Below are 12,636 nucleotides of genomic sequence, written 5' to 3'. Positions count from 1 at the left end.
CCCTGGGCTCCGCCTGCCTGTTAGCTGAGAAACAAAGCCTTCCTGGCAGGTGGGGCTGCAGGAGAAAGGCGTCTTGCAGGAAGGGGGAGGCATTGTATTTTTCATTACAGTTCATTAAACCTTGACACAAGGATGCTTGTAGCAGCTTAGCGCTGAGTGACTTGTAATAACAGATGACAAACTAACGTGAGCCACTTTTAAATGACATTCTGGTAAAGTTGTGTCCCAGACCTGTGGGCTTGGCTCTGGCTGACTCTCTGGAGCCTTCTTCTTGGAGAGAAAGCACAGAGCACCCTGGTGTTTGCCAGAAATTCTGTTCTGTGCGTGGCTCCTGTAGCCCGGGAGGAAGTGGGCTGGGAGGCCTGTGTGAACACTGCCCCCCAAGGCTACAGGAAGCTTCCAGTTGCCTGGCTAGTCCTCCTTGGTGAACATGTGGCCACCTAGCTGTGTTTGCTGGGTGATTATAGAACCGGAAGGAGCACCTCCCGTCCCCTGAAGACCCAACTCGAAGACCATCTCCTCCTGGAAATGGTCCCTACACCCTTTTGGCTTCCCTCACCCCTGCCAGAAATGACTGTTCCCTTTTCCAGATCCCTGGGACCCCCTGGCAGCCCCTCCAACCAGGTAAGTCAACACCTGGGCAGGAACTGGACCTTGTTCCACCTACTCGGGGCACCTTATGGCACCACGCATAGGAGTCCTTTGTGGGGAGATGGGTGTCTCAAGACTACAGAACCAAGGTTGAGCTTTTCCGCTAGGAATCCTACAGAGCCCAGGAGCTCCACGTGGCAAAGCTTCCCGGTGGTTCCCAAATTCCAGGAAAGACCTCACAACAGAAGGCCTGAGAACCTCTGGGCCCAAAGATGGTGGTCCTGGGACCCAGTGTCTGTTCACCAAGAATCAACCCTCTTTTCTGCTTTGATTTGATTGCTAAACTGGTAGCTGGTGGACAGGCAAACATAGATTATCTCTGGCTTTTAGTGAGAGATTTAATGACAGAGTCCCTTGGGCAGCCATGGGAGAAAGATAGAGACATAAGGTCTTTCCATAAAATCACAGAAAAGAATTGTAGATCCATGATTGCGTCCAAGGAGACAGCACGGACCCTGGACAGAGGTCCACCCTGCCCTCCTCTGCTCAGCAGTTTCCTCCATCACTTGGGAGAAGATGGAAGACGACACCTAGAGCCAGGAAGGGACCTCATCTCATGGGCGATTAGCCAGCTGTGTGCGAGTGGAGTAGTGGACGTCACAGATCTCAGGCTCTGTTGATTCGACTGGAATCTGCCTCTTGATGAGCCGGGGTGACAGTATTGCCTTACATGGCACGGGATGAAGGGAAAGTCAGTACTGGAAAGAGTGTCCCATTTCGGGATGACCTACTATGACCAATACCGGGGTGGACGTCCCTGTAGAAGCTGCCCACCCGCAGGCCACCCAGCTCTCGGGGAATGAGTCACATCTTACTTAGTAGCTTGGGGATGGTTTTGCTTTGCAGTTAAGTAATCTTTAATAAGTTCATTCTAAAAAAAAAGCAAATGAGGGAACCACATGGTGGTGTTGTTTTCAGGAAGGAGCTGGCCAGAGCTGAGAGCATTCCTTCCAGGTTTTGCCACGACACCCACCAGGGCCCCACGTCCTTCTAAAGTGTCTCTGGTTGACACTACTCCAGAGTCTACTCAGCCACACTTGCCAAAGCCGGGGTCGGGACGCCTCCTGCCACAAAGGTTGCCGCTGCCCTGGCAATAGTTTGGTGAGTCTGAGAAGAGTGGGGATCTGGGGGGCAGAAGGCAGATTCCGAGGCCAGCGCTCTGCTCAGGGCCTGGGAGGTTTAGGAAGGGGGTGGGCTCACAAAGCCAGGCTCCAGGGCTTTGTGAGGGTTCTGAGCCCCATCTTAGAGCTCAACAGTGACAAACCATATCCACTCTCACCCCACCCCCACCGTGGCTCCAGGGTGCAGACAATGTCAACTCCACATCGGGGAGCAAGAAACTGATGCCCAGGGATGTCAGGTGGCTTTCCAAGGACACAGCTGAGAGAGAGGATGTGATGAGGGCTGACACAGGCTTCCAGCCCCCCTCCTTGGTATTTCGCTGCACCCTGATGCCTTCGGGCCACATTCTGTGGCTGAACCTCTTCCCATCTAGCCGTGCTTATGAAGAAAATCCAGGACGAGGATTTCCACTTCTGGGATCAGATCTCTACCTTCCTCTTCCAACCCACTGTGCCCTGGATCCCACCCTGACTGGGGGCCTTCTCCCAGCACCCAGCACCACCCCCTGGTTCCTCAGCTGCTCTCTCTCTCCTTTATGATAATTCACAATGTTCTGGAACTTTTCCCCAGTGCTACTGCAACTGTATCCTCATTGTGTTTCCTCCCTGTTTCCCAGACCTTGACTTGGATGTCAGAAAGTCTGTGGAAAAATCCATAGCATGGAGATCAGGAAAGCTGAGTTCTAGAACTTTCCAGCAGTCAAAAGATTATCTTTAACAATAGTAATAATCACAGTTGTGGGGATGGTTTCACAGAAGCTGCAGTATTCCAAAGCGGGACACAGGCTTTGGAAGCCCAGGTCAGTCTCTCACTGGCTATGTCATCCTGCCCATCGCCCATTGCCCACCTGAGCCTTTATCTTCTCACATAAAACTGATATGCCTGTGAGGAAGATTGAGTATAATATGATTGAGCATATGATAATATGATACTGTACTCAGTGCTTGGCAAGTTTCAGGTACATTGTCAATATAATCACTTGCCCTTCCCTCATGACAGGCAACCAAGATCCAAAACTTTCATCCATCCATCCATCCATCCATCCACACCCATCCATTTGTTTATCCATCCACCTATCCAGCCTCCCATTCATTCATTCTCCCATCCATCCATCCATCCATCCATCCATGCCTCCATGCATCCAACCATCCACTATTCAGTCTCCCACTCATCCATCCTCTCATCCATCCATCTATCCATCCATCCACCCATTCATCCACTCGTCTCATCTATCCATCCATCCACCCATCCATCCATCCATCCTTCCAGCCACCCATCTACCCATCCATCCTTCCATCCACCCATCAAATCCTTCACCCTAGCTGGTGTCATAGCTCTGAGTTTCTGTAGTCTGAGCCCAGCGCTCTCATAACTCCCCACAGCTCCTCTCAAATTTGACTTCCTTTTCCAAACTGAGACCTTTTCTAAGGACCCCTTGGAAGACTCTTTCCATGGCTCTTTCGCAAAAGACTTTCCATGCGAGCTTCACACTTCAAACTATGGTTTGTTCCTTCTGCCTCCTCCTTGCCCCTCCCACCTTGCATACCCACATTCCTGAGTATGTTGCATTACAGGGCCAAGAGGTGTAAACAGAGTGGTTATCCTTTCCCACTTTGGGTCCCGAGAGAAAACTGAACAAGGAAAACCCATTGTCATTTGGCCCCTGTCTCAGCCACGAAAGTTCTGGAGGTCTGGAACGCTGGGTCTCAGATGCCGACCACTTGGCACCCACTCTCACTGAGGAGGACAAACTCAAGAAATGCACAAAACAACCCAAGATGAGTTGGGAGTATTTCTTTTCTCTCTTCCCTTTTTCAGTAGCGCCCAAGACTGAAGTTCTTTTCAATATGTCAGGCTTTACCAAAAATGATTAAAATGTACCAGATTATTAAACAGAGCTGTTTCAGACTTAATTTAGCAAACTGTAACATTTTTATCATTTTTATAAAGCCCTTTTTAATGAAAAACGTCTGCAAGGAGACCAAATATTGAGGCTAAAATCACGTTTTCTCTGTATTTGTTATCCCTGAAGATGTTGTTTCCAGATTTTACAGAAATAATCAATTTCATTTAGAAGTTTGGGCCTCCGCAACGGTGCCACACATCTCTGAATTTTCCAATTTGCAGCGCAAGAAGCTAATCTCGCTGTAATTTTTCATCCTTGCCAGCTCCCGACCACAATTTCATACCTTCCTCGCCTCTTTGTAAATGTAATACTTGTAGCAACATTCGACCCAATGTGTTTATTTTACATGAGCCTGAAAAGTGTTGTCCTAATAAGCATAAACGTATTTTCTCAGTGACAAAACGTTTTTATCCGGTTGCTCCTGATTTCACAGGTCGCTGCACGGTGCTGTTTCCCACGAGCTGTCTCTTCGATCTGCCAGGCCTGAGACAGGATTCGGGCAGCACCGTGTGGAATCTGTTTGGGAGCTGTGTCCGCCGGTCTCTGGACACCACTCCAGTGACAGCTCGTTAACACAGGTGAGACTTCCAGCCCCATAAATTATGGCCAGGCAGAAAGCTACTGTAACACTCCTCCGAAAGTGATTTCTCAGGTCCAAGACCCTCTGACATGGCTCGGTGGCCGCCCGGTGACCACGGGCCTTGCCCCTTGTTGGAGGCAGAGGCAGCTGGAGCTTGGGGGGGTGCCCTGTGAGCTGGCCCAGGCCCTGAGGCTCCGGGTGATGAGATCCCAACGTGCACACGTCCGGTAGGAATTAAGCCTGGCTGAGCCAAGTTCAGAGCGGGGCCGCTCACCTGATTTGGCCCCTCTGGCTTCAAAGCCTGGCTGCAGAAGGCAGGTGCGGTCACAGAGCCACGGAGCCCCTTCTTGCTTCCTCCTGGAGGGCATCTTATTAACTCAGAGATCTCTGGAGAGGAGCAAAGGATTTGATGGGGCGATGGAGCCCACAGCCTAGAAAGGGCACTGGTCCATGAGACCCCCCGACAGCAAACCTCCTAACGACAGTCAGAATCTAGGTGATGGTCCCATTCTGTTCAGCAATCCAGCTTTGACTAGATTCTGAGGGAAACTTCCAGCCCAGATCTCTGAGGATCTCATGGGAGAGGACCCTGTGGCCAGGACCATTCAGAGGCTTGTCTCTGCTGGGAGTAAGTCTACCAGGGCCTGCTGGACCCGAGATGGGTTTGCATCCCCCCTTTTTACACAATTCTCAGCCACCGCAGGTGAAATTGGAGTGCCAAGCCTTTCTCAAGGGCTGGAAGTAGGATGACCAACCATCCCAGTTTGCCTGGGACTGAGGGTGTCCTGGGAATGGAACTTTTGAAGCTAAAACCAGGAAGGTCCCAGGCAGACCGGGATGAGGTGGTCACCCTGCCTAGTAGACAGGCAGTGCTCGTGCCACCTCCTTTGGTGGAATGTCACTTTCTGTTGGGGTCCAAGTTGAACAGCTCTGTCCTCCACCATGTTGCCAGAGAGTAGGGACACCAGAGCACTTCGTCCCAACACCATGACGGGTCCCCCAGCTGCTTCCAAGTGCCAGAGGATGTCCTGCCCAACCCTGAGTTAGGCAGACAAGCATGTTACTGCCCACGGTCATGCTCTGTCCTCAACGCCAGGGCACTAGCACCCCAGGACTCGATTCCATGGATAACTGGCCTTCCCAAGAGGCCAACTGTCTCATCGGATGTGGGACGAGACAGAAGCCAGAGAGGGGACCAGATTTGCCCAAGGTCACTCAGTGAGTTATTGACATATTGGAGACTAGTTAGATCCCAGGTTCTGACCTCCCAGCCCAGGGCTGTTTCCACCAGCCCGCGCCCAGGTCCTGCCCCTGCAAACCTCCCCATACGTCCTTCCAAGAAGTTAGACCAACTTTCTGTTCAGCTGAGGTCGCGGAGAACACCGCACTGCTTGTGTCGCATGCAGCCTCACGCCCCCAGTCAATGCAAATACCCCCAACTGGTCCTACCGCCAAACCTGCAGGCTCCCGAAGCCCGTGCTGCGAGGAACAAAGGTCCAACCCAGCCTCCTGGGGGAAAGGGATCTCGTTAAGGCCCTGGCAGCCGACATGGGGGCTGAGGTATTGTTTTTAATGGAAAAACAAGAATTTGCTGTTATGTGTTAGATTAAAGGCTTTATCCAGGGCAATTAGTCGGTTTGCTACCGGCCCTCAGTCCACAGCCTTTGACTTCACATCCTAGGAGAAGGCGTGGACCGGGGCCGAGAAATTGGTTCATTTCTCCCTCTGGTGTTTAATGAAGCCGCAGACAGCTTGTGCACGGCATCTCCTCCCTGGGGCGGCTGCAGAATTACATCTCACCTGCACTTGCGACAGTCTCTCAGCAATCGCCAGCCCGCCCCCCCGCCTCCCGCTCATCCATCACTCGCCCGCCCGCCGCCAGATTCATCATCCAGGAACCCAGCCCTGGTCACAAACCGCGTGCTGCTCAGAGCCCTGCAGGGGCTGCCCGCTGCCTCCAGGATGATGTGCGAACTCTCTCCCTAAGCTTGAGTTTCGACAAATTTTAACTTTTTATTCGAGTATAATACACAGGCGGGAAAGTCCATGGGTAATAGGGGCAGGTATGACATTTTCATAAAACCAGAGGCACACCCCTTCAGCCGGCCTCCTCTGGCCCCCGGCTTCCGGAAGCCCACGGCTCCCCTCCCCCAACGTCAGCAGCTCGCTGGCCCGAGGGGTGATCATCATTCTGATTTCTACACTTTTTTTGTTTTACCAATTATTGTGTTTATACATGAAATCATACAACAGGTTGTGTGTGTTCTTGTGTTCTGCTCAACAAGCTTCGAAAACGTTATATCTCATACTTCTGCACACTGGGAAACAGAACAACCCCTGTTCCCCCAAGCCTGGACAGGCCCCACAATGCCGCTCCCCCCGCCCCCGTGTATGACCGGCTCCTCAAATCCCTGACCATCGGACAGAGACCTCCTCCTCCAGGGAGCCCCTCTGGATTCCCCTCCCTCCTGAGAGCTGGCCCATGGGTGGAAATTCCTCCAACCTCATCCCCCCTAGGTCCCCCTGTGTGGACCTCCAGTTAGATAGGGAGCGGTTCAGGGATGGGGACCCTAACTAAGGACCTGCCACACGAGGGGAAGTTTATGGACCAAGTCCTTAAATGAATAAACTTGCCTCTGTGTTGCTGAGCTCCTCTTTCTTCCCACATTTTATCCTGTATCAAGTCGGGGGGGGATCAAGTGTATCAAGTGTATCCTCTCTCAAGTGGGGTTTGCTTGCTGCTGTCATCACAGATTTCAGGAGGTGAGGAAGTCTCCTGGGAAAGAAAGGAAGAACCACAGAGAACGGAGGCAAGAAGAGGAGAAGGCAGTTAAATTTTCTGAGTGCCTACTATGTGCACACCCTGCTGGGCACCTTGCTGCTGTTCTCCAGCTCAGCCATCTCAACACCTCCTCAGGTGACTTCAATTTCCCTGCAGGCTGTGTGGCGATGCACAGGTTACTTGACCTCTCTGAGCCTCCGTTTTCTCATCTGTAAAGTAGGAATCACGGAGTCCACTTTGCAGGGCTGCTGCGTGGACTGGTGATATTAAGGCAAAGAGCTGGCCCGGGGCTCGACCCACAGAAGCGCCCCCTGAGTCACAGCTGTGATTATAACCTTTAGGTCCCGTCTGCATGGGGCCTCGGAAGAAAGTCAGAAGAGCTCTTTGCACCCTTGCAAGAGGCTCGGGAAGTGGCTAGTCGGGTCCTCACACTCCCAGCAGCCTCCCTGGTCTCCTTGAGGGAGTCGCAGAACCTCATCCCCCCCCTCGTCGACCCTGCCGGGGTGGGGGGGGGGACTGACCCTGCTGAAAACCTCTGGGAGCCCCCACAGCTGAGCCGGAGCCAGCCCTGTTCTTCAAACCTCGTGCAGACAGACGAGGGCTCTGCCCTGGCGGGCGGGGGCGGGGGGGTGGAGAACAGACTCGGACCCGGGACCCCCACCCCAGAGATCCAGAAGGGATGTAAGGAGGGGACGCCCTGGAAACTGCTCTGATGCTGCTGCTGAGAACTTTCAAGCTGTGCTCAGCCCAGCCCGGGGAGGTGGGGCCTCGGGTGTGAGACCCCTCAGGACCCGTGTCCCCACCGCACACTCACTGAGCGTCAGGGACCGAGGACACCCCAGAGTGCCATCTTCCTCTTGCTGTCAGCCTCCTCGCCCGGCCCGGGGTGCCCTGCAGCCCCCGTGAGGACCCACCTCTTCTGATGAGTGGGGAGTGGGAACAGGGCGCAGCAGTGAGCCCGCTGGCAGACACCTCCCTGTGAGTCCCTTCCTTCACACTCAACAGGTGTCCTAAAGGCACCCAGGCTGCGACAGATTACAAAGAACAAGAACGTCGTGAAAGACAGGAAAATGCTGGGCTCTGGGGTCTGGGAGAGCCTTCCCAAGCAAGGCGTAGACCCCAGGAGCCATAAAGGGGATCGCGAGACCTCTGGGGACTGACGGACTCGCGCACAGACTGGGATTTCCAGGCAAACGGCAGCCTGGAGCCAATATTTACAGTATTTCTGATAGACAAAGGGACAACACCCTTAGCAAACAAAGGCTCCTGCAAATGAATTAGAAAGAGCTCTTGGTAGAAAGATGGACAGAGCCTCTGAAGAGGCAACTCACAGGAGGAGAGTAAAAACAGCGATAAATGTCTGCAGAGCTCAAATTACACAGTGAAACTAGGAGAGTTTTTGTAGGGTTTTTGGCCTGTGAGCGGGGCCCAGCATCCAGGGCTCAGGAGGGCATGAGGAGTGGGCATGTGCACTGGGACGACAGCCTGGGGAGGGCGCTTTGGCAGAACATTCCGTAATGAAAGATGCTGGACCCGTGAACACGGCAATTCCACTCGAGGGATGGAGCGCGATTTGCAGTGCTGTCTGTCTGTGTCAGCAGGACAAGTCCTGGTCCTGCCCGCTCGCTTCTTGTCTGTCTTTCCAGCACTCACCTAGGACCCCATAAATAGGCTAGCGCCCCGATCACCAGCTGAAGGGGTGGGCCGAGGCAGGGGCGGCTGCAGCTGGAGCCGGTCTCCAGGCCCTTGCCCATGCCGTGTGCGCTCCCTGCAGGGCTCTGCCCTCACCTGTTGTGGACTAAAGCCTCACTCCCTTGCTCTCAGAGGCAGACCTGGTCCTCCAGCCCTCGCGCGGCTGAAGCGCCCTCGTTGCAGAGCAGAGCTCCATGCTGGGCCGTGGGTGGGGTGGGCTGGGGAAGCTCTGCACCCCTCGCCCCTCAGACTGCGGGCAGTGTGCGTGTGTCGGTGCACGCGTTCCGTCACAGCTCCCAGAGGACATCCTGGAAGAGCAGCTTCAGTGGAAGCTACTGGGGCTGGGGGCTGGGGGGCCTCTCCCCGCAGGCTCTCCTGCACAGGAGCTGGTTGCTACAAGTGCTCATGGGTCTTCCACATTGGTTCTGGGGGTAGGGGTCGCCACCTCACTGTTGCCATCTCTTGGTCCCTGGACTTGCCAAAGGTGGCCAATTTTTCAGGACTGGGATGGGGGTGGTGTCACCCCGCCCCTCCCTATCCAGCTAGCTGCAGCCTCCAGGGAGAGACCCACAGCCCTTCCTGGTGGGTGGCCACTGTGCCACCATGTGCCCATGTGTGCCAGCCTTGGAGGGCTGGGTCAGGAGGTGCCAGGCATCTCTGCTCCTGTGGGCCTGGGGGGTGACGGTTGTGCCCCCGGCCACACTGCCTGGCTGAGCAAAGAGGACCATCCTCTGCTCTCTGGTTTCTCTCCAAGCCTGCGTGTCTGAGGAGGAAGCAGCCTGTTGTCATCCCTCACTGCAGTTCACTGTGGCCCCTCGTGGGGTCTGGGCCAGTTGGGCCAGCCTTGCTGAGAGCCAGGCTGCAGGGGTGGGAGTGGGGTGACCAGCCCCTCCTGTCCCTCGCAGCCCCAGGCCTGGAACTTTGCGGGTGGCGAAGATGTGCGCCCAGGGGAACAGACCACTGCATGTGATGGCTGGACCCCCACGACAGGCAGTGTCTTTAGTAAAGCAAGCTTCCTGGAAACCCACCCACGCTGGCCACCTGAGCTGCCTGGACTGTTGTGGGGGGACAAAACCCTCCCTCCACAGACACTCTGCCCAGGCTTTAGGACGGAGCCCCAGGCACCAGCTGGCACCTCTCTCTCCAAAACCAGTCCCTGCAATCATTCCCACCTCCATACCTGCCATCACGCCCTGCCCGGCCTGGCAGACGGCTGCCCCCGGCCTACAGTATCTTCTCTACGGACATGCTCCTCTGTGGCTGGGGGCTGGCTGGCCATGGCCTCCCTTCAAGGCTCCCTCCAGGTGGGACGTGGGGGCAAGGGGCTGCTTCTCCTCGAGGGTGGGATGGCTGGGACTTGGGGGGTGGCACTCATTAAGGGAGTGAATGAGGGGCTGGGTGGGTGAAAGAGAGAAAGAAGGAAGAGGAAGGAGCGAAGGAAAAGGAGGACACGGACGGAAGGGGAGAGAGAAAGGAAGAGAGAGAGCAAGGAAAGAACGGGGCGGGGGGGGAAGGAGGGGAGAGGGAGGGGGAAGGGAGGGCTCAGGAGGGACGTGGAGGCAAAGGCACCTGGCCGAGCCCGCCCAGCACTCCTGACCCTCAGGCCTGTGTGAGGTGACACATGTTTGTTGTTGCCAGCTGTGAGGTTTGGGGTTACTTGTTACACAGCAATAGACAGCTGAGACAGGAGGGTTGCCTCTGGGGGAATGTGGGCACTGTCTGGACATCTTGCGCTCCCCTGGCTCCAGTCTTGGAGTGACAAGTGGGGAAACTGAGGCCTCTAGCAGGGTGGGGTCTGGGGCTGGAGTATGTTCCTTCCAGGATGGCTGGGCAGGACCCAGGTCTGACCTTGGGCTTGGAGACAGGAGGACCCCGAGGCCCCTGGGCCAGGGGGGATGGGCTGCTGGTGGGTGGAGCTTTCATATGAGAAGGGCCTTTGAACTCCGACTAGGGGGTGCCCAGGGTGGGTGGGTGGTGGCCAGTAGGGTAGCTTCCTCCCACTTTCCCCACCCTGTCCCCCCAGCTGTCCCCTGGCTCTTTCCAGCTCACCTTGTGGACGCTCATAATGGACCTCAGCTCTGGCAGGCAGGGTGGGGACGAGGTGGGGGTGAGGCAGGGGTGGTCTCTGTGGTCTGTCTACACTGACAGGGGTCACTTCCATACCACAGGCGGCCCAGAAGCTTTGAGCCCAGTCCCTGGGCTGCAAGAGAGGAGCTAGGGCCCAGAAGGGAGGGAAGTGGCCCGAGGCCTCGGCAGAATCACCTCAGAGGGACCCCAGGACTTGATTCCACGAGTCCTCAGGAAATCTGGAGGCCAGAGTTGCCCTGGGGGAGCCCCCAGGCTTCCCACAAACAAGAAGGGCCAGGGGAGGCAGACGCATGTGCCTCTGTACCCAGGTCTGAAGCCGATGGGTCTCCCCACTCCCTTTCTCGTCCCCTTTGGGCCCCCATTCTGGGCCGTGGTGACCGGGGCTCTGTGCACTGCATCCTGGAGGAATGACAACGTGGGGTGGACAGATAAGATGCAGGAGGCCCAGTTAGGTTCAAACATCAGGTAACCAACAAGCAATTTCTTAGTAGACGTGTATCCAGGCAATTGGGGACATACTTACACTAAAAAGTGTCTGTTGTTTATCTGAAATCCCAGTTCGACGAGGCATCCTTGCTCTTGTTTCTGAATCTGGCAGTCCTCTGACGAGGGCAGCAGGCTCCACACGGGGAGGATGCGAGCCTCCGGCTTTGGGCCCGATTACGCCTTTCCTCTCTTGGCCATGAGACTCAAGGACTTAGGCAGGAAGAGCCAGAGCCCGACAGTTAAACCCCCACCCGGAGGCCATCGCAGCTGCATCTCAGCCCCTCGCCTCTTCAGCCTGGGCCTGCGAGCAGGGACCAAGCCCCACGGTTCTGCGAGGAGGAGGTGGATTGGGCTGTCCTGAGGGGTGATGAGCTCCCTGTCATGGGAGGTGCCCAGTCCCAACACTCAGCAGGAGTCGGGACAGAACTGAGAACGTGATCGTGGGAGAAGAGAGGCGTGCGTCACCCTCTCAGCTCAACAGCGAGGCTGGAGAGAAGTCGCCGAGGACTTGCTCGCCAAGGGAGGGACGCAGCCAGAGCAGATCCTGAGCACGGGGGTCCCCAGGTAGAGGGCGCAGCTCGTGCAGCTGGAAGGGCCCCTGTGGAGGGCACGGCAGGGACACCGTGATGGGATGGCGTATGAGTCTCCTGTTGCTGCTGTAACAAATTACCACAAATTTAGCATCTTGGGGCAGCACAGATTGATTCCCCTACAGCTCCGGAGGTCAGAAATCCCAAATGGAGCTAGAATCAAGGTGTCGGCAGAGCCAGCCCCTTCTGGAGGCTCTGAGGGGACTCCTTCCTTGCCCTTTCCAGCTTCTAGAGGCCGCCTGCATTCCTCGGCTTGTGGCTGTGTCACTCTGCTCTCCATGCGCGTGGTCGCATCTTCTCAGACTCTGACTCTCCGCCTCCCTCCTTCTTCCCTTATGTGATGAGACCCAGATCACCCAGGATCACCTCCCCATCTCGAGGTCCTTAACTCCATCACGTCTACAAAGTCCCTTTGCCCTGGAAGGTAACTATTCGCAGGTTCCAAAGATTAGGGCATGGGCATCTTTGGGGCCTTTATCCACTGACCACAGACCTGTGATTTTCTCAAAAAGAGAAAATCTTTTTGAGATTCTTTTTTGAGATCTTTTTGAGATTTGAGATTTGAAAATCAGCTGGCCAGTCTGCGAGGGCCTCGTTGGAGATGGCCTTGAAACCCGACCTCAGGAGCTTGGACCTCCTCTCGAGGCCCCGGAGAGCCACTGGCGGGTTTTAAGCCCGGCATCCACCCCAGGCCACAGAGCTGATCTCTGAGCAAGGCAGCCTCAGGCCCCTGGTTGGA

The sequence above is a fragment of the Equus przewalskii genome, chromosome 25, assembly GCF_037783145.1.
Source record: "Equus przewalskii isolate Varuska chromosome 25, EquPr2, whole genome shotgun sequence".
Taxonomy (NCBI): Eukaryota; Metazoa; Chordata; class Mammalia; order Perissodactyla; family Equidae; genus Equus; species Equus przewalskii.
Note: the sequence above shows the minus strand (reverse complement) of the source record.